Genomic DNA, 25264 nt, shown 5'->3' on the forward strand with positions numbered 1-25264 from the left:
AAACTGCTGTGCTGGATTGGTGCCGCTCCCCATCTTTCAGCTGCTTTTACACCGTGGAGCTGGAGCTCCTCCCCCTGGCCTGGGCTGTGCCTGCCCCACGTGCCTGCCCGCCCACACGGCTTTGTCCGGCAGTGCCTCCTGGTGACTGTGGGGAGCGGTGTGGGCAGGAGGGGCCAGGCCAGGCCAGGCAGCTGGGAGCAGCTATGTCTTTCAGCGCCTTCTTCGGTGGGGAGTACTACAGGGGCCACTTCGAGCTAGGTGAGCAGGGGGCACTGCCTATAGACCCCTGCTTCCCATAGGGGCTTGGGGCCTGCAGGGTACCCCTATGGGGGCCCCACTGCCTATAGGCGCCCCTGCCCCTATAGAGACCCTGCTGCCCCTAGGGTGCCCCAGCTTCCCCTGCAGGGACCCCCACTGCCTAGAGGGTGTCCATGCTCCCTTATAGGGGGGCCCTGTGCCCCCATGGGACCCTAACCCTAACCAACCAGCCCTAACCTGGGGTCCCCTGACCCCCAGTTGTCTTCCCTGCCTGGTGTGGGGTGGGCTGTACCCGATGATCTTCCGAGGTCCCTTCCAGCCCTTACAATCTATGAACCCTATAGACAACATCCAGTGTCCATGCTCCCTTATAGTGGGCCCCTGTGCCCCCATGGGAGCTGCACTGCCTATAGGGTGCCCCTGCCCCTCGTGGGGACCCTAACCCCGAGAATAATGGTGAGGATCCATTACATGAGGATTCTAGTCTAATAGGCTTAGCGTAGTCTGGATCCAGAGTTAGCAAAAGCGGGAGGTGGAACCGAAGTGACACACTCACGGACTGAAACAGCGCGCTCATGGATCACTACACCTTAGAGGGAACATTGGATCAGAGGGTCCCACATCCCTTTCATTCCATTCACACACATGCTGAGATTACACATGCAGAATTTAATGTTTTGCTAGTGCAAAACATTACATTCCATCCAGCCTAAATCAGTACCACTCCAACAGAGACATAGGCCTTAGCCTCATACACAAAAACCTAGTGATATTTCATGAAGGGTTGTACTTGGAATAAACATAGGATATCCAAGAAGAAATAGATTAATTTACTCTTTCAAGTCCTATTATGAGGGACTGTCTCCTAGAAAGCAATGAGTCTAGAAAGGACATAAGGGTTATAGTAGCTAACTGTGAGGAATATACCTTTGAGAGGCTGGGACTGGATATTATGTTAAGGTGGTCTGTTAGACTTCAGACACCAAATAAAGTAAATGACTGTCAGACTTTTTAGCTCTGAGTAATTTTGAGCAATTCATGGCACCTGTTTCAGACAAAAAAAACCTAGTTCTGAAGTACTTCGTATTTGTAGTACTTTTCAGTTAAGTCAAGTAGAGGAGGCTAACAATGAAACTTAACACAGTTGATAAAAGATCAGATGATGATTGGGATATGGAACCAAAAACTCAGGGATAACTGGAAGACCCAGAATTAACCCTTGAAAATTTGCCAAGCAGAGGAAGTCAGCCAGCCCAGCTGAATTTTATGAAGCATGTGCAGTGCTCTAATAATACTACAGGGAAAAGAGACAGAAAGGCATATAAGGCTCAAAGCTGTAGGCCACAGAAAACAGAACATAGGAGCAGCACAGGCTGTACAATGCAAGCAAAGACAATGTCTAGCTTTTGGGGGAAAAATGCAAGAACTGAAACAGATTACATCACATGAAATTTGCAGGCACCAGCAGATGACATGAACATAACTGCCTGTGAGCAATTCTTCATAGGAACAAGGAACAATGTTCCAGGAGTTGAGAAAGGGCTATCAACAGGAACATAAACTAATTATTCATTAATTTTAAGTTGTAAGCAGCTACGCAAGTTAATCTGGTGCCAAGAACAGTGATACTAGCACTAAAAGATAAGCCATGGGTAGTAGAAGGTAAACAACTGAAATTCAAGGTTTATAATGGTGAACTAATCCTTTCTACGGGAGGATGAGAACTAAATGCGTGGTTAAAAAACAAAATATTGGCTGATGAAAAAAACAGGCCTGTGTCAGATTCTGCCAGGCACCTTGTCTTCAAGTGATTTCAGAGGAACACAATGACCAACTGAATATACGGTCCAAGTGTAATGATGTGGCAGATCGGAATAGGAAACTGTCCTTTTAGAGCTGCTTCATCACCTAATGGGCAGATGCTCCAGAGTTCTCTATCACCATCTACTGGTGCATATGGGAAAGACATCAAATACATCAGACCTCACTGGAAGTTTTGGTGAGTGTAAGTTTATTTCTTTAATTTTAGTTGTTTGGCTAAAGTGTTACAAAATTATATTTTTGGTGACAGGTAAAAGAACCCTAAATGCCCAAGATAAGTGGTCACCTTAATCTCTATGCCAGCCTGGCAGGGTTGGAAAGTGGAGTGTGAACCCAAAAGAGAGGGAAAGTGGGTTCTTATCCTCTGAAAGCATTGCACTCCATGGGACAAGGACAGAGTTCTGGTGCAGAGACATGGTGAAGAGAGAGCTTTGCAATATGAGGGGGCTTGGAGGTCAGAGGCAGGCATCTGTTTTGTGAAGCCACAGAAGGCAACAACAGGGCAGAGTGAACTTGGTGAGACACACCACTACCTCCTCATCCCTGTATCTAGCATCAGCTGGAATAGCTATAGTTCTTTTACGTGGAAGAGCCTCAGAACCAGAGCAGTTAATGTTTCCTACATGGGCTGAAGATGGACTTACCTGACCTCTGGTAAATGCTGACAGCTACCAATTAGTGGGCACACTGGAGGGGGAAAATGACTATTAAAGGGTCATTGTACAATAAGGCAACCCAGGAAAGGTATGATTACAAAAGACACTGAAGGTGTTTATACATGTGCTCTGGGAGGCGGGGTGGGGGGGCATGGAGCCATGCTAATTAAAGCACTCAGAATGTCACATTTATCAGCATCCCTGCACTGAAAAATGGTGGCAGGGGCACTTTAACCACCTTTAGTTAAAGTACCCCGCCACCATTTTTTAGCATGGGGACATTGATATACATGATGCTGGAGTCCGCTGGAGCATGACTTGATTAATCGAATCTGCTCCAGTGTGCTGTAATTACAGCATGTTGGAGCAGCCTCCCTGCATGTGTATAGGAGCTCTAAGGGTGCTGACAGATGTGCAGCTTCCTGCTGTAATTCATGGCACTTCACAGAAAGCACCATGAATTACAGCGCCCCCCCCCCCCCCCCCAACTCAACAGACATTTGCTGTTGGGTCTGAGAGGGTGGGGGATCAAGCTCCAGTTTGGAATGGCTGCATGTCTGTAGCCTCTCTCCCCTAGCCCTGCCTCAGAGATGGGGGGGCTCCGATCCACCCACCCCACCCTCCAGTACAGGCTGGACAAATCCCAGCCCCAGGTCCCTCCCCTCCCTTCTCCCCCTCTCATTCTGAAAACAGCACCGGTGGCAAAGCTTGGCTGGATCAGCCCAGCCCTGCTCCTGGCAGAGGGACTGACAGAAGTTAATAAAGGTGCTCTGTTTTGGAGCACCTTCATCTGAACTCTCATGCAACAAAGGTTCAAATTATTGCACGATAGGGCACCTTTAAAGCTCTCTGAAACTGTGCACTTTTGTCAGGGCATAGCTGTATGGCACTTCAGGGTGGCCGACTGCATGACAAAACGTCACTTCTGTCAGTGCCCTAAGTGGCTTAGTATTTTACTTCAATACATATTACAGCTGACTTAGTGCTGCTGCATTTTTATCAAGTTAATGCTGTGTTCCTCTTGTGCCAAAGTGGATTAGCTTTGGTTACAACATGGTTGAGATAGATGCTGGAATACTGTGTGTGGCTCTGATGAGGACCATACTACAGAGACAAAACACAAAAGGGTTCGGGTGGCACAGAAGTTCAGTTCTGGGCCCCTATTCCAGTGTAGCATCACTTGCAGTATGCTGCAATGCACAACCTTAATGCAAAGGGGGCATGATAAACCCTTGCCCATGGAACTGCATGATTTATACTGCCCTAACACTGTCCTTATGCAGGAGCTATGGGACTAGGAAACCTGCTTTATAGCCAAAGACTTGGGGCACTCAATATATTTAACTGTCAAAGAAAAAGATAATGGGCGATTTGATCACAATCAGTTACTGAGAAGATTTCTGAGAGTAAAATGCTTTTCAATCACAAAACAGAGTCTGAAAGCTGAGTGAGATGAATTTATAATAGAAATAAGGCACAGACATTTAACATAACCTTTCATCATAATTAATCATTGGAATCATTTGCACAGGAATATGGAAGTCCTTAGATCAAGATTAGAATGTATTTTATAATGATCTCTATCTCAATCTTAATATAAAGGCTTGATGCAGAAATAAGTGAGTAAAATGGCTTCTGCCTCTGCTAGAAATAAAAGTTGATTATAATGGCTCCTTCTTGCTTTAATATTTATGAATTATATCACTCATCTTATTTTTCCTCTTTCTGATTTTAAAAGAATAAAGTTTTATGAAAATAACTTTAATTCACCATTTTACAGGCAATTTAAAATAAATAATTTTGTAATGATTGCAATATGTTTCAGAAATAGTGTCAGTTTAATAATAAGGTTTAAATTAGCTTGTATATTGATATTACATAGTTGTGTATGTTCACAATATTAAGAAATATGTGAACTACAGCCAAACTGTAGAATGAGAATAGACTGCTTAAAGTAATTTTAATTTGATTTGCTACACTACAGAATACATTTCTTACTTAGGCTTTTATACATGACTGAATTTTCTTTTCTTCTACCTATTCCATCTTGTTGGTACCATCAGAAAGGTATTAAAGGAATTCAGCATCAGTCATCAGCAATAGAATAGTATTTAACTATAGGAATCATTCACACTCTATGTAGCCTATGTGCAGGCCGGGAGCGATCCGCAGCCCGTTTTGTGCACGCGGGCTGTGGCCAGCAGCCCGGGCATGCGGGGTCGGAGAAAACGGGGGGCGAGCTAGAATTAGTCACGGACGCTTAGTGGTTGATTCAAGATTGTTTACTTACACCAAAGATGGTCGTGGTGTAGGCTGGACAGTTTTCCAGGCACAGCTCCACTTAAATCCTCGTTTGAAGATTACGACAAGCTCGATCTCCTACGGAGTTGTCGAAACTCCGTGGGTCCGTCTCTTTTTGCGCGCAGGGAGGGATACGTCTAGGAATCTATCAGCGACGGGGAGAGGCCAGAGGCTGATCAGGCCCCTGTTGCCTTTTAAGAAATGCGTTGGGTCCGTAAGGATCTGCAGCGCTTAGAGATCTTCACGCAAGGCGAAGGTTTTTCTCTCTCTCTCTCGAACTCCGACTTGGGCGGAAACCACCCAAGCTCTTTATACGGCTAGCAAGCCAATCGCTAGCCGCCACGTATGCATAATTTAATGTGAACCAATAATGTGGCTCGAATTTCAATACAAATGGCGGGAACTCTGCACCGAGCATTTCTTAGATGCAAAAAGAAATGCACCCTGCAAAGAAAGCTACAAGTTGGCGGGAATTCTCCGTTGCACCGGGGTTCTCTTCTGCAGCAGAAAACTCCACCATGCAAAGAAGCTGCAATTTAGCGGGAAAATAATTTAGCAGTGCTGAAGCACACACAAAACACAAAATCACAACTTTGGGTTGTGACATCCCCCCTTGCTGAAGGCATAGCTAAATTATGCTATACACTTATCATTCTAGTGATCTACAGCTTTGTCGTGAGTCGTCAAACGAACAGATAAGCAAACAAACAAATAAACAAACATAAAATTCGCTGTCCTGGGATTGGGTTACATAATAATCAACAAACAATAATCAACACAAACACATAATCAGATTCATAACAAAACTACATGATCAGGGCTTCAGTGGGCGTTATGGTGAAGTCGTACATCAGGCCCTCACTTCTTCCGATGATGTTATCCGTCTCAGGGCTTCTCTTCGCCACGCACTCTGAATTCCGGATCTGTAAACAAAACTCTAAAAAAAAATAGATTAACGCATCTTCAACAAATTTACAAAATTTTCATGGAACTTTACTAGTTCTCTAAACCATCTTCTCTTTATATTCTCAATTGGATGAAATCATTGAGGAGCCATCATCTGGTTCCTCTAAATAACGGAAACCTAACTCATAGGCCAATTGCCATTGGCCTGCGTCCCCTAAAATCCGAAGCTGCCGCTTATTGAGTCCAGAACGCTGTAGGAGAAATCCAAACATGTATCGCTCTTCTGGGGTTCTCGGTGGCAGTGATGGAAGATCAGATTCATGATGTTTGGTGCCTTGAAGTTCGGTCGGGTACGAGCATAGTAAGCAGTGGTAACTCAACCAATCGTTGTTGTAGGGAAAGCTGCTCTTTCGGGAGTTGATGTTGTTACAGGCTGAACTGCTGCCACAGGAGTTACTGCTGCTGTTGCTACTTCAGGCAGGAGGGGCGGATGCACTTCTCTGCTTGACTCTTTCCTTCGTCGGCAGGAAGGCGTGGTCGGTAGAGGCGTCGCTGTGTCGCTAGGCGGGGTTGCCGGAGACAACGCTGCGTCGATGGGCGGAGTCGCTGACCGAACTCTCGCTGGTTCCTCCGAAGCTCCACCCTTCTTTTCCGGTTCTTCCACGCGGTCTCCCTCTTGCTCGGCGCCATCTTGGGCTGGCGTTTCAGGCTCCCTTCTCTCAGCCGCTTCTTTGACCGCTTGAATAGCCATCTGCAGCTGGGTTTTTAAACTTAAATTCTGGTGCATTAAATTAGTGATCGTACGAAAAGTTGCACTTAACTCTCCCCCCTTGTCGTAATGCGGGGCCACCCTCTCATCTGCAGCGCGTTCCTCCATCTCCAGATCTTTGTGGAGCTCGGATGGAAGCTCGCGACCCCGTAATCTAGACGCCACCATGAAAGGGGAGAACCGGCCGATTGGCACCGGTTCTTCACTCTCCCGAGCATATCGTAGGCATCGGGCACACTCCCGGGTGAGGGTCGGGTTCACTTCGCTTGCCGGGTTGACTCTGGCGAGGGACACAGTATTGAGGGGCCTGAACAGGACCCACTCGTCCCTCATTATACACCCGAACGCCGCGGGGAGCAAATACACTTCCCTCTCTCTCGGGGCTCCGTCTTCGGAGACTCCCTCTTCTCCCTTCAGCGACAGGTGTCCACTGACAAATCTGTCACCCGTTCCGCCCGCCTGGTGGTAAGCAATATGCGCCTCCAGTTCTTCAAAGCTTTTCACTTGGCGTTGGTTATCGCGCCAAGGGCAGTTCTTAACCAATTCTAGCTCTAACGTGTCTTCTCCTGATCCCATCCTCGTCACCATGTGCGGGCTGGGAGCGATCCGCGGCCCGTTTTGTGCACGTGGGCTGTGGCCAGCAGCCTGGGCACACAGGGTCGGAGAAAACCAGGGGGCGAGCTAGAATTAGTCACGGATGCTTAGTGGTTGATTCAAGATTGTTTACTTACACCAAAGATGGTCGTAGTGTAGGCTGGACAGTTTTCCAGGCACAGCTCTGCTTAAATCCTCGTTTGAAGATTACGACAAGCTCGATCTCCTACAGAGTTGTCGAAACTCCGTGGGTCCATCTCTTTTTGTGCGCAGGGAGGGATACGTCTAGGAATCTGTCGGCGATGGGGAGAGGCCAGAGGCTGATCAGGCCCCTGTTGCCTTTTAAGAAATACGTTGGGTCCGTGAGGATCCGCAGTGCTTAGAGATCTTCACGCAAGGCGAAGGTTTTTCTCTCTCTTTTTCGAACTCTGACTTGGGCGGAAACCACCCAAGCTCTTTATATGGCTAGCAAGCCAATCGCTAGCCGCCACGTATGTATAATTTAATGTGAACCAATAATGTGGCTTGAATTTCAATACAAATGGCGGGAACTCTTTGCACCGAGCATTTCTTAGATGCAAAAAGAAATGCACCCTGCAAAGAAAGCTACAAGTTGGCGGGAATTCTCCGTTGCACCGGGGTTCTCTTCTGCAGCAGAAAACTCCACCGTGCAAAGAAGCTGCAATTTAGTGGGAAAATAATTTAGCAGTGCCGAAGCACACACAAAACACAAAATCACAACTTTGGGTTGTGACACCCTAAAGATGCTACATAAAACAATAATAATATAATATAGAACTGCAATATATAATCATTAATCAGTGCAATTCTCCCTAACATTAACTGTTGAATGGTATTTATAAGCATCCAGTTTTTTCCACGCAAGGTGGCAGTATATTTAAATGAATAAATAGGATAGTGATCAGATGTTTTCAACTCTGCTGCCTTTCTAGTATCTTTATAAGGGTATTTTTCTTTCCACCTTCTTATTCTTATACTAAATATACAAAAATGTATATAGGATACATTTTACTATATTATAATGAATGTACAGAGTTAAAATTACTTGTATCAATAAGCACTACATGCTGGTGTTACAATTACTTGGTTTTGATTGATTACATGTTTCTGGAGCTGGAATTTACTTAGTCTGTGTGATTCGTTTTAAGAAACCAGTAAACTGCATTACAACTTAAAACAATGAAAATAATCTGGAAAGACAAAATTAAAAATGACAGCAGTTGCAGGGAATTTAGAATGCTTTGGTGTTAATAAATACCTGGTGATTTGCATATGTCAATTTTAAATGAGTTTCATTTCAAGAAACAAAGGAAATTAAAGGGATTACAGAATAGTTGCAGTGGCCTACATTTTTGCATTCAGGTGAGCTGCTCTGGATGCCATAAGGCTGAGGAGCAAAGCTGATTTATGATAAACATGCTTGGGGGCTGGTTTGGCCTCTTCAACTCCTAAATCAAAATTGCTTTATTTAGCTTCTGCTGGCATGGCCTCTCAGGGGGTGTGTATTAGCAGCCAAAGACTGCGAAGCTCCAACCACATCATTTCCACATGGTCATTTCCCTTCACTGCTGAGACAGACTTGGCACAGATTGGCTGAGCAACAGGTTTACAGCAGCAGATGTATCAAGGCAGTCACAGTAAGGCATCAGAACCCAGTTTCTTGTTCAGAACTTAGTATTTGGAATTTGTAGGAGTGTTCAGTAACAGTAATGCAAAAGTACATTAAGCCCCCTTAATCATATGTTACATTAAAGTAAGGTTGTGCCAGAATAGCAGGAGTCAGATTGAAGTCCACAAAATGATACTGGCTCTGAAATAAGTTGGAAAAATTCAAACTCGGTGCACATCGTTTTTGTTCCAAAGTAGAGAATATCATCTGATTTTTTTTTTTTTTTGCAAAATCCTTTATTGTTATTGTTGGCTATCTTCAACTAATGGAGAAAGGAATTACGTGTACCTGGTAAAAACCCCCTAAAAAACAATTACACTTTTAACACATTATTTCTGTAAGTTTTCTATGAGATATAAAGTAGCTCTAATGCTTTCTCTTATCCTTAATCTTATTCAAATGTCCTTCTCTTTCCTACATTCACACTGGAATTATGTGGCTGGCTTTACTGGATCAAACTGGGGCAGAGAAAGAAAGGAGCACTTTTTCCACATCTGTTTAAAAGACTTGTAAATATATAGTGCATAAATGCCATAGAGATATCCATAATTTATAAATGACCTTACTTATAGGCAGCCAGATCTTTCATTGAACTGGGTATAGCACAAATGCTTTATATGAAACCGAGCTGCAGCAAACCATTTGTGGCCATAGCTGCACAGGACTTTGAAGGTATCAGGTGCATTGCACACATAATGTGGTGGCATTCTTCTTCAAAAATACAGCCATTTACCAGATGAATTAAAGGAAAGTGACTGTTATTTGTCAAGTTGTTAAAGATCAGCCATTACGTCATAAACACTTCAGCAGATCTGGCATGTTGTGCAGTACAAAGCAGTCATCAGTATGCATAGACACTAGCCAATATATTTAAAAGAAAACATACTCTTCTGCTTAAAAGCTTTAAGTATCTTGTTAAGTAAACATCCATTCATTCTGTCTTATTCGCATATACACATCTTTAAATGAATCCAACATGAATTTTGTGTGTGCACATTTATGCTGCCTGAAAATAGCCCGGTATTTCTAAAAATGCTCAGTGACTTTCTTCTGTGTGTCCAATTTTAGACAGCTTGAAAAGGCTTGACATTTAGGTTATTTTTCAAATCCAACTGTTTCTGTGGTACGCCAACATTTACACATTCAAAATGGAGGTGCCTAAGATAGGTGAGCATTCTTGAAAATTTAAGTCCTAGGTACTTGCCTAGAACGCTCCATTATAAATACCTTGGCATGTTGGGTAAGATAGCACTCAGCAGTATTTAGCACTAAATTCCCAGCCAAGATCAAGGACAGAAAACATAAACCTATGCTGTGCTGACTGTTGGGAAATTAAATCTTCAGGAAGTGGAACTGCTGAAATGTAAGGAAATATTCAGAAAGGGAGAACTGCATCATTATGTCTTACCTTACCCTGTCACCTTGGGTTAGGCAAACTTAATGCTGGGCTGTCACAGATATAATGGGAGAACAGAAGTTCTCTTTCTGTGGGAGTACATACCTGCGAATTGAAGGTACTGAGCAATGCTCAGAAGATGGATCAGATTGTAAAATCCCCTCCTATTTTGCTTTTTTTTAAAAATGGAAGAGATCATAACAATGTAAGGGAAGGATTTCTTAGAGTGATACCTTATATATTGGACAAACTGTGTAGTTGGGATACAGTTAGACAAACTTTCAAATGCAAGACATTCTTCCTCATTCTTCCTTCTAAAAACTTGTTTAACTATCCCAACTACACAGTGGTCCAGTAAAAGATATCCTTGCCCTAAGAAATCCTTGCCCCTCGTGTAGTTTCTGCATAATTTTAATCACAGCTATAACATCACTCTTACACTACCTTCGAGATCATAACAAGACCAGTAATTGAGCCACTTAAGACATTGGTAAGGTTTTTCTGCCTTGTTTAAGGGATGGTGGTTCTCAGAAAAGTCACTGTCCCCATGCTATGTTGTCAGTGTTGTCTCGCAAGAATTTCTGTACCAAAGGTTTCATATAAAGCAGTGGTCACCAACTGGTAGATCCCAGAGCCTCTTGAGGTCAGTTCTGGGCTAGGGGAGCTGAGCGTGTGCATCTCTCCCAGCCCAGCAGGTCAGTTGGTGGGGGAGGGAAGGGGGGGAGGCCTGGGGAGGCATATGCAGCAGGGGTCAGGGCACAAAGCCCAGCCCGCAGTGGGAGCCGCCTCCGCTGCACACAGATGGGGGGGCACGTGCCCCCCCCCCGGGGGGGCAGTGCCAGCAGCTGCAGCAATCACATAGGTAGTGGGGCGGGAACAGGGGCAGGCCCTGCACAGCCAGTGAGGGGATGGGGAGCACGCAGCACAGGAGGGCATGGCGGGCACATACCACTCAATCTGTCTACGGGACTGGGTGGGACAGGTTGCAGGCTGTTCCCCCAGGTTGCTCCCAGCTGGGCTGTGCTCAGGCCAGGTGGTGGTGGTGCTGCAAGTGAGGCCACGTAGGGGGGCTGTAGCCCCCCCAACCCCAACTCCCAGTCCTGCAGCCATCTGCCTCAGGTGCAGTGTAGGCCAGGCCCGGCGGGAACAGCCCAGAGTAGCCTTCCCTTCCCCCTACCCCTTGCCTCCCTCCCCCCCCAGAACGTGGGGGCCAAGGGGCTGGTGGGAGAGGGGGAGGGCAGGCTGGGAGGCTGCACCCAGTTCCCGCTGGGCTGCTGGGCAGCTGCAGCACTTGGAGCAGGGGTTGGGGGGGCTATGGCCCCCCTTTGTGGCCTAACTCCCAGTGCCGCTGCTGCTGCTGCCACCTGGCCTGAGCACAGCCCAGCTGGGAGCAGTGTGACACCACCTAGCCTGCAGCCCACCCCACCCCATGGGCAGATCTGGGGGCACGCACCCTCCATTCCCTTCCAGGATGCGTGCCTCCGCTCCCCATGCCCCTTGGATGAGCCACTCACGTCTCCGTCCCCTGCTCTGTGCCAGCTGTGCTCCCTCCTTCACCGCCGTTGGGATGGGGACGCAGATCAAGGCCCCAGCGGTGAGAGAGGGAGGGAGTGAGAGCTATGCCTCCATCTGCTCTGCCCCGCCCCATCCCCGCACAGCACTTTCCACTCCCCACTCCCCTCCCCACAGATTTACCCACTGGGTGGGGGAGAGGGGAGAGATATTGAGTTCCCTTTAAATTCCAAAAGTGATCTCTGACCTAAAAAGGGACTGCCTTTTCGTAATTGTGGGCTTAAAGACTGTTTCGTTTTGAGAGCCAAACTTATTCCTACCAGTCTGAGTCTTCATCATCATTAGAAAATGTTGTAAGGACCAACGTATGCCCTCACTTACATAAGTTTTATAGCTTTGCTGTAGGACCTGCTCCAAAGTCCTTTGAGGTCTATGGGAATTTTTCTATTGATTTCAATGGACTTTGGATTAGGTGCTAAATGAAACTCCAGAAGGTAAAAGTAGTTAGCTATGCTAGTCTTAAATCAGGCAGAAGGCAGGGTAGATTTGCACCTTATAGACTAACTAAATCAGAGATATATAGTAAGCTCAGGCAAACCTGCTGTCTGACCCTGCCAGGAGCCTGCTGCCATCTTCCCCACTCTGGGCAGCCTAAGTGAAGCAGACCTAAATGGACAAAATCCAACGGGGGGAAGGCTGGGAGGACACACAGTATGCAGCCTCTCTGCTAAACAGGCCTTCCTTGTCAGTCACAATTACACAGGACAGTTTTGTGCAGCTTTGGGTGTACAGAGAATAGACCATGGGTAGCCTGGGAATGGGGAGAGCAAGCTTATGAAGTCAGTCGTTATAAAATGGCATTAGTGTCCTTCCAAGGCATTTCTAATTCCAGAGGGGCAATCTGTCTGTCTCAGGCAAAGCCAGCCTGTGCATAATGGGCTCCAGGTCAGAATTTTAGGCAGGGCCCCACATAGGGGTGAATCCAGGGTGGGGTGCACTGGTGTACTTGCACCCCCTTTTATTCTTGCTCCACCCAAAATTTAAAACCAACTGGCTAGCAGTGGCAGCAGCATTTCTAGTCAGGCAGTGCTGAGGAAGCCTACTGGCTCATCATCATCTACTTGAGCATTTATAAACTCTTCATTCCATAAACATTAACGACCCTCTCTTCTTGTTACTGGTCTTGATGTTCCACCAATCAACCCCTCCTCTGTTCTGCTATGCTGTGGGCTGTTAGCTGATCCTGGTAAGGACGCTCCTATTTCACAGCCTTGAAGAATGTGTTCGTATAATCCTAGAGCAGCAGAGCTGGAAGGGACCTGCAGGGATCATCTAGTTCACAGGTTCCCCAACTTTTTCTGATTGCTACCCCCTTCTAGATTTACCAGCTACCCACATACCCCTACCAATATATGTTTTCTATTTTAACTGTTTAAATGCCAATTATTATCATGAAAAGTAAATCCACTATTACACAGTTTCTGCTGCATCCCTCCCACCCAGGGGCATGAGTATCAGTTTGGGACCCCCTGATCTAGTCCAACTCCTTTCCTAAGACAGGATCATCCATATCCAAACCATCCTGTACACTCCATAGTGTAAATGCTACCTAAGACCCTGTCACAACACAGACTTAACACCTGAACCCAGTAGTCCTCAACATTTTTCCCCGGCAGGCTGAATTGACAGTGCCTGGTCTGACTGTGGGCCAGACGGTGGTTCTGATCCAGCACCTGGGGCTGGTGCGGGGGTCACCCTCTGGCCATGTGGATGGTGGTGGCAGGCAGCCTGCCCTAAGCCCAGTCCCATGCCGGGGAGGGTTGGGAGGAGGCATGGACCAGTCCCCAACCTGGAGCTATGGGAAAAAGGGGTGTAGTCAGCCCTGTGAGGGGAAAAGGGCCCCAGCAGGGCCCAGCCTCATGGAGGGAAATAGCATGGACTGGCTCCAACTGCCTGCACCAAGTTTGGGAATTTGGCAGGGGCGAGGCTGGCCTCATGACTGGCCACCACTCCTTCCCCCACCAAATTCCCTGACCCGTGGGGAGCCCCGCAGGCCAGATGTGATGGCTCTGCAGGTCACACCTGGCCCCTGGGCTGGAGGTTGAGCACCTCTGCCCTAACCTACCACAGGTAAAGCCCAGGGGGTCCTGCTGTGAAATGGTATCAGGAGAGAGAGCCATGGGCTCTGCTACAGAGGAAGGCACCCCCAAATCTGACATGGGGGCACATTCTTTCCTGACCCCAAACACGGGGAGGAGCCGACCCTAACGGAGGGGTAAGAACAACCGGGACCTCCCCCCGGCCGGGCTGCAGCCAAAGCGGGTCGGCAGTCCCGCATCCCGCTGCCGTCCCGTCCCGGCTGTTGCCGCTGCCTGGGCCGCCCCTTTCTTTGGAGCTGGAGAAACAAAAGCCGGGCTGGCGGGAGTCTCGCTGCGGGCTCGCGTGACACGTGGCCGGCGGGGCCGGGGCTGGACTGCGGGAAGGGCCCGGCCCACCGCGGGCGGCGGGAGACTGACGGGCGCCGCCGCCAATCCGCGCCCGGCCGAGCCGCGCCGCGAGGGGCGAAGACGCGCGGGGCCGGAGGAGCGGGTGGCCGCCGGGCCCCCCGCCAGCATCGGCTGCTGGTAGCGGGCGGGGGCGGCGCTGTTGCCAGGTGCCCCGAGCCCGCCCGAGGCTCGCGCCGGGCTCCGCGTTGGGCGCAGCGGGGGCGCTGGGGCCCCTCCTGGGCTATGAGCCAGCCCGCTTGAGCCTGGCAGCATCCCCCGGGCTCGGGGCGTGTCGCTTGCTCGGGGTGAGAAGAGAAAGGCGGGGGGACGGACGTGCAGAGCAAACGTGTGGCGGAAACACGGGCTGGAGTCGGGTCCGGCTGGGCGCCAGCGCGGTCTGGGGGCGGCCGGGGCGGGGCGGGGCGGGGCGGCTTCGTGGCGGCGCCGCGCGCCCGGGACGGCCGGACTGCGCGCTGCTCCGGGCTCTGCCCTGCGGCCGCCCTCGCTCTCCGGACCCTTCCCTCGGCTTCCAGCTCTGAGGTACTTGTGCTCGGCCTGCAGTTGCTTCCACGAGCGACCACGTTCAAACTTCTTGGCAGATTTTTTACACGCGTATAAAATGTACGAGTGTGTGTGTGTCTGTCTGTATGTGCACGTATGTGTATCTGTGTGTGTGTGTGTGTGTGTGTGTATAGACAAACACATACACACATTCGTTTTATATACGTGTGTGTGTATATACATATACGTGACAAGTGCGTAGATAAAACGGGGACCCTAAATTGAAGCAGTGGGTTTTTAAAAACACTGCTTCAGTTTAGGGCGAAGTAAACCCCCATGTTGTGTATACCCATGTCTTACCTGCCTCTCCGGCGGTGGGGATGGGAGGGTGAGCTGCCAGTGCATGGGCAACTGGTGCCTCCCAAGTCTGGGAGAACAAACCAGAAGTGTGTTTACAGTTTTGCAGCTGGCGCTTTCAGGGGGTGCATGTGCACCCTCATGCACTCCCTACACATATCCAGTGTGCCAGTGGGTGGAGTGGTCCATGGCCACATGTAGGGAAAGAGTGTGGATGGGCTCTGAGTGCACCAGGTTTGGGAATTTGAAAAAGTGTACACACGTGTGTGTGTGTGTGTGTGTGTGTGTGTGTATACACATACATTTTACATACGTGTGTGTGTACATGTACAGGTGTGTATATAAGATGTACAAGTGTTTATGTATGTATGGAGGGGTGTGTGATGCATGTACTTCCAATGACTGCAGCTCCTCTCACTCTCAGAATATGTGTCTTTTGGGAGTGCTTATTAAACAAAACATTTGGGGGTACTTCATATCTCTATACAGTCTTGTTGAGCACCAGCCTTGCAACAGGTAGTTAAATCAATGAAGTGTTTTTTTTTTTCTTCTTTTTCTCCTCTTAACACACATGACAGAGAGAGGTTTACTGCTGAACATGAAAGGTGTTAAGCCCCCCCTAGAATGGCAGTTGAACTCAGTTATATTTACGTGGGGGTTATGACCATCCAGCTATTTTGCTCAGCAGCGGAAGAATCCCCTTTTTGCCAAGGTGATCTGTTTGATCTTTACTGCCTATCTGACTTCAGACTTGCTTAATGCATCTTGTCATCTTTGTAGCCTTGGTAATCCAGGAAGTGTTTACATGTGTTCATTTGATGAATGACAGTGTTTCTTTACACACAGGTTTGAAATTTAAGTAGTTCTGAAGGTTGAATTGGGATGGGAACACTTTAATTCAGACTATAGCAACACCGCAACACGTGCCTTTCTCTGTAAGAAGATACAGAGATGCTGTTTTTGATGCACGTACACAAAGCCCAATCTACTTTATTCAGCTCCTCTAAGCAGGTTCTCTATTAGCACTCTTCAGATGGGTTTATCCATTGCCAGATAACCACCCTGGCTCACCTCCGTTTACTGTTATTGGGTATGTAACCCAGAGTAACTGTGCACAGAGTTCAGATGACCTGGGAAAATTCTCTTGGCTTTGTTCTCTTGGCAGGAAAGCTTAACTGGAGACACTTGAACAGACATTTGCATGCTAAGACCCTGAGGGGCAGAGAGCTTGTGCTGCTGATGCTGCACTGCCAGGAGGTGCCTGTGCACATGTGTGTGCTCTGTAAACTTCCTCACTCTGCTTGGAGAACGGCTGCAGTGCACAGGACAGCTTCAATTGGCTACCCAGACTCCTCAGAGTTGGCCGGTATCTCCTTGTAGCACAATGTAGGATTGTGAAGGGGATATGGTCTGCTCCTTAGAGCCCAGCAAGTGACATGCTGTTTCCTGAGGTGATGGGAAAAAAGCACCATGGGATGGTGGAGGATTCAGCTTTGTCTCTTCTCAGAAGAGAACATGTACAGACATTTGTTCTTCCAGGAGAAACTCTCCCAAGAGTGGTTTAATCCTAGTTGTTCTCGGGTTATTTTTCTGAACCTTTGTACACTTGTGATTTCTCTTGGGAGAGTGGCAACTGGAGAAACAGACCGTCTGACTTGGGGAGTTGACATGTATATTCATTGGTAGAGGCCATATTCTTAGCTGGTCTGAATTGATGTAGCTCCATTAATGCCAATGAAGGAAAGTCCAATTTAAACCAGGTTAAGATTTGGTCCAGTATGATTATTTTAGACTGATTTATAAAATGATTTATTTATAAAATGATTATTTTAGACTGGGTCCATGATGTGAGGAAGTTTTACCATGTGATGAGATTAGGGAAGAGTTGAGGTTCTTTTACTGTTTCAATGACATATTTCCATATTCCAAACTTCTTAATTTGTAACTTCTAGTTTGTAGTAATAACCCCCCCCAACATTTTAAAATAACATTAGAGTTTTTTGATTTTTTTTGTTTTGTTTTTTGTTGTTGCTATCTATTTCAATTCCGGCTCTACAAATTTTTTTTCCAGTCTTAAAAAATTGAGAGTGCTATACATATGAAGTAATTGGTAATTCATATTTGGCTGCATCTTGACATGTGGGGGAAGATGGTTTACATTCCATTTCTTTAATTTCTACTTCATTAGAAATATTTGGATTTTGTAAAAAAAAAAAAAAAATAGTATCCAGCTAAGATTTTCAGGTGCACAATGCCATTATTCTTCTTATGCCCTTTTTAGTTAAAAGCATTAGTAAAAATGCCACTTATATGCCTATTTCCTGAAGTACCTTGTGCCTCTTCTCATTGCATTTGAGTCCTAATGAACTGAGCTCCTGTGGCAGCTTTTCCACAGGAAAGTTCCTATGAAGCTGTGAATGAAAATTTAAATGCTTTCTTTCTATATTCAGGTTGGGCAGTAACATAAGATCCTACTGGTAGAGCTAGTAATGATTGTCCCATGTTGTCTTTAAAAAGAATACATAGATAATTGCTGGGGTTTCCCCATCTCCCTCTTTTTAAAAGAGAAATTTTATAAATGTGTACATGGAGTCAGACTATAGAAAAAAAGTACCTGAGTAGGTACACAGAATTTCTCAAATGTGTCCTTACTAAAATCGCCAAATATATATTTTTCTGCATTTTTTTTTTTTAGGTTAACAAAGATAGTTCCAGGTGTACTCTAGGTATTTCTACTCTCATTCATACAACTCCCTTGTGAAAGCTAACCCTATATATAAAAAATGTATTGGGAAAGTATACACTGTATCCTACTGGCTTCTAAAAGTGATTTAGATAGAGAAAAATAGAGGGAAGTAATCTCTCCATGGACTAACAGGAAATATCTGGAAGACTGCTAGTGGTTCTTAGACAGCAGCTTGAGAATCACTAATAGAAGGTAATGAAGTATTGTAAGAGTTTAGTTGCATCCTCCTTCCACAATGGGGGGAAGAGTAATGCAATTATTAAGTGGTATCTGTTCTGTATAATGGATTGTGAATCCAGTATTCTGTCGTTTCCTTGTGTGATAGCAGGGAAATCCATTTTTCGAAGAAGAGTAGAGTCTTGGCATGTTAGAACCAATGTTTTATTTTCAGGAATAGAGTTTTTTGCCCTTATGTTCTATCCAAAATAAAATCAATTATGCATTTTCATATAAGAAGGACTTTTACTTTTGTTCATGTCCACAGACACAATAATGTTTTCAAATTTGAGCATATATGAGCAAAGCGCTTGCTCTTTGTTTTTGTTTTGTTTTATTTTTGAATGAAAAAAATGTGGATGATTTCAGACAGGGTGGTAAAAAATGTCTTGCTAACTTCCTCAGTCCCAGATAAAAAAGTTGATTCATACTTTTACTCTGAAATGCATGAATTAGCAAGACTCTGGGAAGCAATACATAACTGCATAGCATTGTTTCATGTCATACACATTAGCTATTTCATCAGAAAGAGTGAAGTTTAATGTCACATGCGAGGGCAAGCATTTAACCAGAGCAAAAGAGATTGTTTTACTTAAGTGGTGGAGAATAGAAGCTTTATCTCTGAAATATCAATTTCAATGACTTATTGTACCTCACAATACTTGCTACTTGGACCTGAACTCTGAATATATGCTACTGGGTTCCACGTTCGAGGTCAAATACCCTGGTTTCTCTAGGCAGACAAGGTTCTTTGGGTGAATCTCATATTTTTTGTATTAGACCTGTCACAACCCAAAGTTGTGGTTTTTGTTTGTGTGTGCGCTTCGGCACCGCTAAATTATTTTCCCGCTATTTGTCACTTTCTTTGCACGGTAGAGTTCTCTGCTGCGAGAGAGAATTCTGGTGCAACGGGGGATTTCCCTCCAAATTACAGCTTCTTTGCAGGGTGCATTTCTTTTGCATACGAGTGATACACGCTGCAAAGGAGTTCCCGCCATTTGTATTCGGATTCACGCCACATTATTGGCCAATTCCTAATATAAGCACACATGGCGGCTAGCGATTAGCTTGCTAGCCGTACAAAAAGCTTGTGTGGTTTCCGCCCAAGTTGGAGGACTCCACGAACATCAGGAGGAGGGAGGAAAAGAGAGAGATTCTGTGTGAAGATCTCCAAGCGCTGCGGACCCTCGCGGACCCAACGTGCCTCCCCTAAGCAGGCAATAGAGGCAATAGAACCAAACCTACGGAGCTTTCACTTCTAGCCTCTCCCCGTCGCCAATCGCAATCCCAAACGTATCCCTTTCCTGTAACTTCGGACCCGCGGAGCCTAAGCAACTCCAGGGAACCTTTTGAACCTTGAACCGGACCCGCAGAGTCTGAACAACTCCGTGGGAGCAATCAAATTTGTCGTGTTCCTCTAGCGAGGATCTAAGCGGGAGCTGTGCCTGGAAACCTGTCCAGCCTACACCAATACCATCTTTGGGTGTAAGTAAACAATCTTTTCAATCAACCATTACGCCTAAGTAACTAATTCTAGCTCGTGCGTAGCAAACCGCGCTGCCGGTTCTCTCCAACCCCGTGTGCCTGGGCTGCTGGCCACAGCCCATGTGCGCGAAGACGGGCCCAGCTCGCCCCCGGCCCGCACATGGCGGCGGGATCGGGGCCCGGCCTGCACAAGACCAAGGTGAATAGTTGGAAAAAAAATTCTTAGCAAGCTTTCAGGTTTAAAAACCCTTCGTCAGGCTAAGGAAGCATCTGCAATTGGTGTGTGCTCTTCCTGGGTGGAAACTGGTGTGTGCTCTTCCATCCAAGAAGTAGAAGCCTGCAATTTCAATAGGCTTTACTGATATCACTGGATGGTGATGTTTATTTCCAACTATTTGAGTTGGTTTAATAAAAGATATCAGATTCACCCGAAGAACCTTGTCTGCTTATGTCCTTAGACTAACATGGCTACAATCTACACCCCTGGTTTCTCTAATCCTTTTTGGAAGAGTTTAAACCCTTTTTGATACCACTGTTTACCCTTTCTGATACCACTAGGTTGAATGCTAGTCTCATTTTAAAGATGGAGAGATAGGAAGGAAGTTGCTGATGAAGTGTAAAGTACGATCTGGTACAGTTCTCACCTGGAACACTGTTAAAATTGATCTTTTAAATTTACCTTTGCAGTTTACATATCTTTTGATGCTCAATTTCTTACCATTTTTATTATGTTCAATTTTAATTTTTGAATATATTATTATGTAGTATTGCTCTTGTTGCAAATCACAGGGGAAAATTATTTAAGATGTCAGTGATGTCTGTTGATATTGCAGGCTTCTACTTCAAGAAAAGAATATAGAAGTTGCGGTGGGGTTGGGGGGGAAGGAACCTACTTAACATTTTTATCCTTTCCTCTGCAAGTGAAGGTGGTGAAATTTGCTGATGTCAGAGTTCAGAGCAAAATTTGTGCTTCCATGGGAAACTGGAATCTCAATATTTGAAATGGTATTTATATAGCCTTTTGAAGGTTGAAGAACACTGTGACCATACTACTACTATTATTAGGGTTTTTTTCTTGCTCTAGTTGTATTCTTTATAGCACGCCCCCCTCCCCCCCCAACCCCAGGAAATGAACAAACAAGATGAAAGTATTTAACAATTATGTGATGTCCAATGTAGTCAACTGCACACAATCCATTTTTCCTGACAAGAAACAGTAGAGTTAGTTTTCCAAAGGCAATCCAATCCAAAGAGATGCAAATGTTCAGAGTAACTACCTTAGTTGAGAGACAAATACTTTAAAATCAGTGGGACTTGAATTGGATCCTTGGTGAATACATTCATCATTTTGTTTCATGAGAATTATCCTCCAGTGAAAATTTCCATACATCATCAATCAGCTTATTCAAAGAATAACTCATTCCTGCTTTATAAACCAATACTGCCATTAACTTAAATGGAAGGGTGGCACAAGCATTTATTTTGTTTTCTGCTTGTATGTTGGTTTTAAAAAACAAAACAAAGCAAAGTTAATTCCAGGTATTGTAAACATAAATAAACTTGCATTCTTTATTTTGAAAGCCCAGTATGATTTTATTTTTAGAGGTTGTAAGTGATGTGTTGGGAAGTTAGAATGTTTCTCAGAGCAAGAGTTGTTCTGTCATAGCAATCTTGAGTTGTTTGAGTTAATGTCTCATTGTTATGGTTAACTCTCTCTTTTTTTTTTTTTTTTCTCTATTCTTTTTATGTCATGGCTTCATAATCAGATATTGCCTAGGTCTGTGTTGTGATTGAAATTTTCGGTGTGATGTGTGTGACTACATTCTGAATGGAAACTTTACTGGATGTTTAAGTATCTGCAACTCTCTTGCTGTATCGCGAGAGAGCATTATTATGAATGTTACTCCTCTTTCAAATTTTTAGTGAGGAAGTTTGGAAGTGACATCAGTGGAAACAGACCTAAAGTTACTGATTTTTTCTTAGTGAATTTCTTTTCATAGTTCTTTGTTTATCCAAGAAAAAAATAATTGAAGAAATCCTTTGTTAATGTCTTTTTTTTTTTGTATTGGACCACAAACTCTTTGTGCTAGGTGCTATATACAGGCATAAAAAAAGATGGTTCTATTTCAAAAAACATAGAAACTGTCCTAATTTAAAGATATTATTTAATGTCAAGAATTATTTGTGTTTTTGTTTTTTTGATAGTACAAGTATCTGTCTACTTTGTATGGTTATCATTATCATTTTTATAGCATTTCACAATCTTTAATGAATTTTATGTTTAAACACCCGATGAGTTAGAGATCCCTATATTACAGATGGGTGACCTGGCCTCAGTTTCCCATGGAGTAGTTTCACAGAAAGAGTTAGGAATTTTTTTAGATGCTTAGTTTTTGGAGTAGAATCCAGAACCCCAAGTTAAGCACTTAGGACAGTGGTTTTCAGCCTTTTTTGGAAATAAGATCCCTCTCATTTGACTTGAGGCACCTCTCCATAACTTTTTGTGAATTTAGCTTCTGAAAGTGGATGCTACTCATTTATAGATCAGGGGTGGGCAAAATACAGCCCATGGGCCAGATCCAGCCTTCCAGGCCATTCTGTCTGGCCCGTAGGGCCCCTAAAATATTTAGAAAATTAAAGTTTATCTGCTGGCTGCCTGTCAAAGATGATAGGAGTCAGGGGTAGTAGGATCCAGGGGAGCTAGTAGGACCCAGCAGCTGGGCCAGCCTGGCCTGCCCCCCTCCCTACCTGGAAGCCTCTGCCTAGCAGAGTCTTCTGGCCTGGGACCCTAGGGCTGTTCCTGACTCCCTGCACCAGAGGGAAATTCAAGTAAGGGTGGGGGACAGGAGGCAGGGGAGGGCCGTGGAGACCATACCAGTCCTCAGGGACAGGCTGGGCTGGCTCCTGCTGAGTCCCGTGGTCCAGCCATGCAGCTGGGAGACACGTGGTGCAGCAGTGGCTGGTGGGTGGGCAGGGAAATGTTGAAAGTGGCCCCAGTGGCAGCGAGCAGAGCATAGCTACAGTTGGGTGGGAGTGCGGGGCTCGTGCAGGTGTCCCCGGGCCAGGGCCAGTGGGGGCCAAGAGCAGGGTGGCAGAAGCACAGAGACCAGGCCAGCAGGGGCTCTGGAGCTGGGTTGGCTCCCCACTCTCCCTGCTGGTGCAACCTGGCCCGGCTCTATAGACTCCCGCTGGCCCACTCTGGGCCCCACTGGTGCTGGCTCCATGCTGTTGTTGTCCACGCCCGCTCGTTGTCACTCTTACCCTCCCCCCTGCCACTGCTTTCAGTGTTTCCTTGCCCCTTCACCGGCTGCTCCTGCACCATGTGGCTCCCAGCTGCATGGCCAGACCACAGAAGCATGGGGCCTGCACCGGTACCCCAGGGCCAGGAGCGGAAGGGTGTGGTGTGTGTGTGTGTGTGTGTGTGTGTGTGTGTGTGTGCCCATGCAATGAGGGAGGGAGGGAGGGAGGGAGTGTGTGTGTGTGTGTGTGTGTGTGTGTGTGTGTGTGTGTGTGTGTGTGTTTTCGTAGGGCATGTCCCACATGCACATCCCACCATACACATGCACCCACACCCCCCCCCACACTACCATACATGCAGGCCCCCTCACATGCTCTAGTGACCCTCTCCCACACACAATCCCCCACAAACCCCATACCCACCCACACCCCACATATCCACACACACCCACATGCTTTCTCATCCTATGCCCACACACCCCACGCGTTCCCCCTCCCCCACACTCCACATACCCATACCCCCACAGCCCCCCACAAATCTATACCCCCTGATCCACCCCAATATACAAGAGTAATACTTCATTTTAAGCTATTATACAATCACCTCTATGTATACTATACAAATGCATGAAAACCAGGACAAAAATATTTTTTGAAATCTAATTAATTAATGTTGTAGATGGTCGATTTTTAGAATATAATTTAGTATTTTTCTGGTTCTTACCAGAGTACTTTCTGGGGCAAGGGGGGGGACTTCTGGTGGCAAAGGTCAGGGGTTAGCGGGTGGGACTTCTGGTCACAAGATGGTGACTACGGGGTGGGGTACCTGTCAAGGTGCGGGGCTACCCATGTGGCCCTTAACAGCTTGCCAAAACTCAGTAAGTGGCCCTCCACCCAAAATAATTGCTCACCCCTGTTATAGATTATAGTGCTTACTTCCTCACAGAGGGGATGGGCAGTGGGGGTGGAGGATTGGCCAGGTAGGGACAAGCTGAGCCTGTGCTTATCTGCTTGTTTCTGTGTACCTCACTTACCTACTAACATCTCCTAGGACTCTCCAAACGTTTTCACAGCATCCCAGGTTGAGAATTGCTGATCTAGGTGTACAGGAGAATAAAGGAATAGAAATACCCTGGAATCTCAAGCCCTTTTGACCTGCATGGTGAATAGCCAATGGCGCCTAAGAGAGAACAATGATTGTGAGTTTGCTTTTCCATTTCCTGTACAAATAAGCCGGCATTTGGTGAAAACCTAGATCCTTCCTTCTCTTCATCATGCAGCACTTGCCTCATCTCATGCACTGGGAAAGAATCTGCAAAAGGGGTCAGGTTGCTGCAGATAAATATCCCCTCGAATGAAAGGTGAAGCATAATGAAGGGAATCTAAATATTTTGGTCTAGTTCCCAGTCTGCTTTTGGAGCAGAGCAAATATGCATTGTTTTTTGTTCATGGTTAGTTGTAATGCAAGATGCTATGCAATGTGAAAGGTTGGCAGAATAAATACAACTTTTCAGATGCATGGTTTACATATATGTTATCCCTGAAAAATGTTTGTTCTCTAGATAGGTATTCCATGCATTCTGATTTTTGGGGATTTCTCAGAGTGATTTCATGATATTACTAAATAGTGTGCAAATATTAAAGAATATAAATAACCCTGCACAATATGATAGATGCTGTTTAAAGGCAATTTAAAAAAATGAATACCTTGTGAATCATTCTTGGCACAACCTCCATATTGGGTTCCAGCTGTGGTAAAAAGCTGCTGCAACCTGACTGCCTCATTCATGCTTTGTAGATGTTCTTTTTTGTAAGTGAAAGTTTCCAAAATACACAACTTGTAATTCATAAGAACAGCCCCAAAGGCTGTGACCAGATAAGCACGAATGTTGGTTTCCCTGGGGACAAGTAGCAGTGGCACAACTTGTGCTGTTGCTACTTGTCCCTGGGGAACACTCATGCAATGCGCGCTCTGCTGTGCAGCAAGTTACCTTGGGTGGGGTAGGGGAGGCAGGGCCAACAACTTTGCTGGCTCCAGCAGCCTTACGTTGGGGCCTTGGGGAGCTGTAGCCTGGCCAGAAGCTGGAGTGTGGCTCTGGCTGGTCAGGCTCTGGTTTTGGGCAGCGTGTGCTGCTGCCACGTGTCACCCCGCTTTTTTTTTAGCCTGTTTGTTTTTTTTTTCTTTGACCCCAGGATCATCTGGGGTCAAAATACAACCCTATGCTGCAAGGTCGCAATGCGGGGAATGCCTGTATGTGCAGTGTGTCCCACTGCAGATGGGTCTGTGGTGTCACATACTGCATGTACGCGCTTGTCTCTGCAGCCATAAAAAA

The 25264-nt window shown here is 46.0% G+C and overlaps 1 protein-coding gene across 6 annotated transcripts in view; it reads left to right on the forward strand.

Moving 5' to 3' along the window:
- Positions 1-14276: 14276 nt before the first annotated feature.
- Positions 14277-25264, forward strand: part of ARHGEF10 (Rho guanine nucleotide exchange factor 10) — a 197706-nt gene continuing 186718 nt past the window's right edge. For 2 of the 6 annotated variants that reach the window (XM_059730159.1, XM_059730148.1), the window contains exon 1: positions 14277-14694. The gene's annotated coding sequence lies outside the window, so the exon portion shown is untranslated. Of the gene's footprint in view, positions 14695-14818; positions 14930-23928; positions 24131-25264 lie in introns of those variants that run through there. The other 4 variants (XM_059730140.1, XM_059730171.1, XM_014610440.3 and 1 more) reach the window with 3 other exon arrangements.

The sequence above is a fragment of the Alligator mississippiensis genome, chromosome 1 (assembly GCF_030867095.1).
Source record: "Alligator mississippiensis isolate rAllMis1 chromosome 1, rAllMis1, whole genome shotgun sequence".
Taxonomy (NCBI): domain Eukaryota; kingdom Metazoa; phylum Chordata; order Crocodylia; family Alligatoridae; genus Alligator; species Alligator mississippiensis.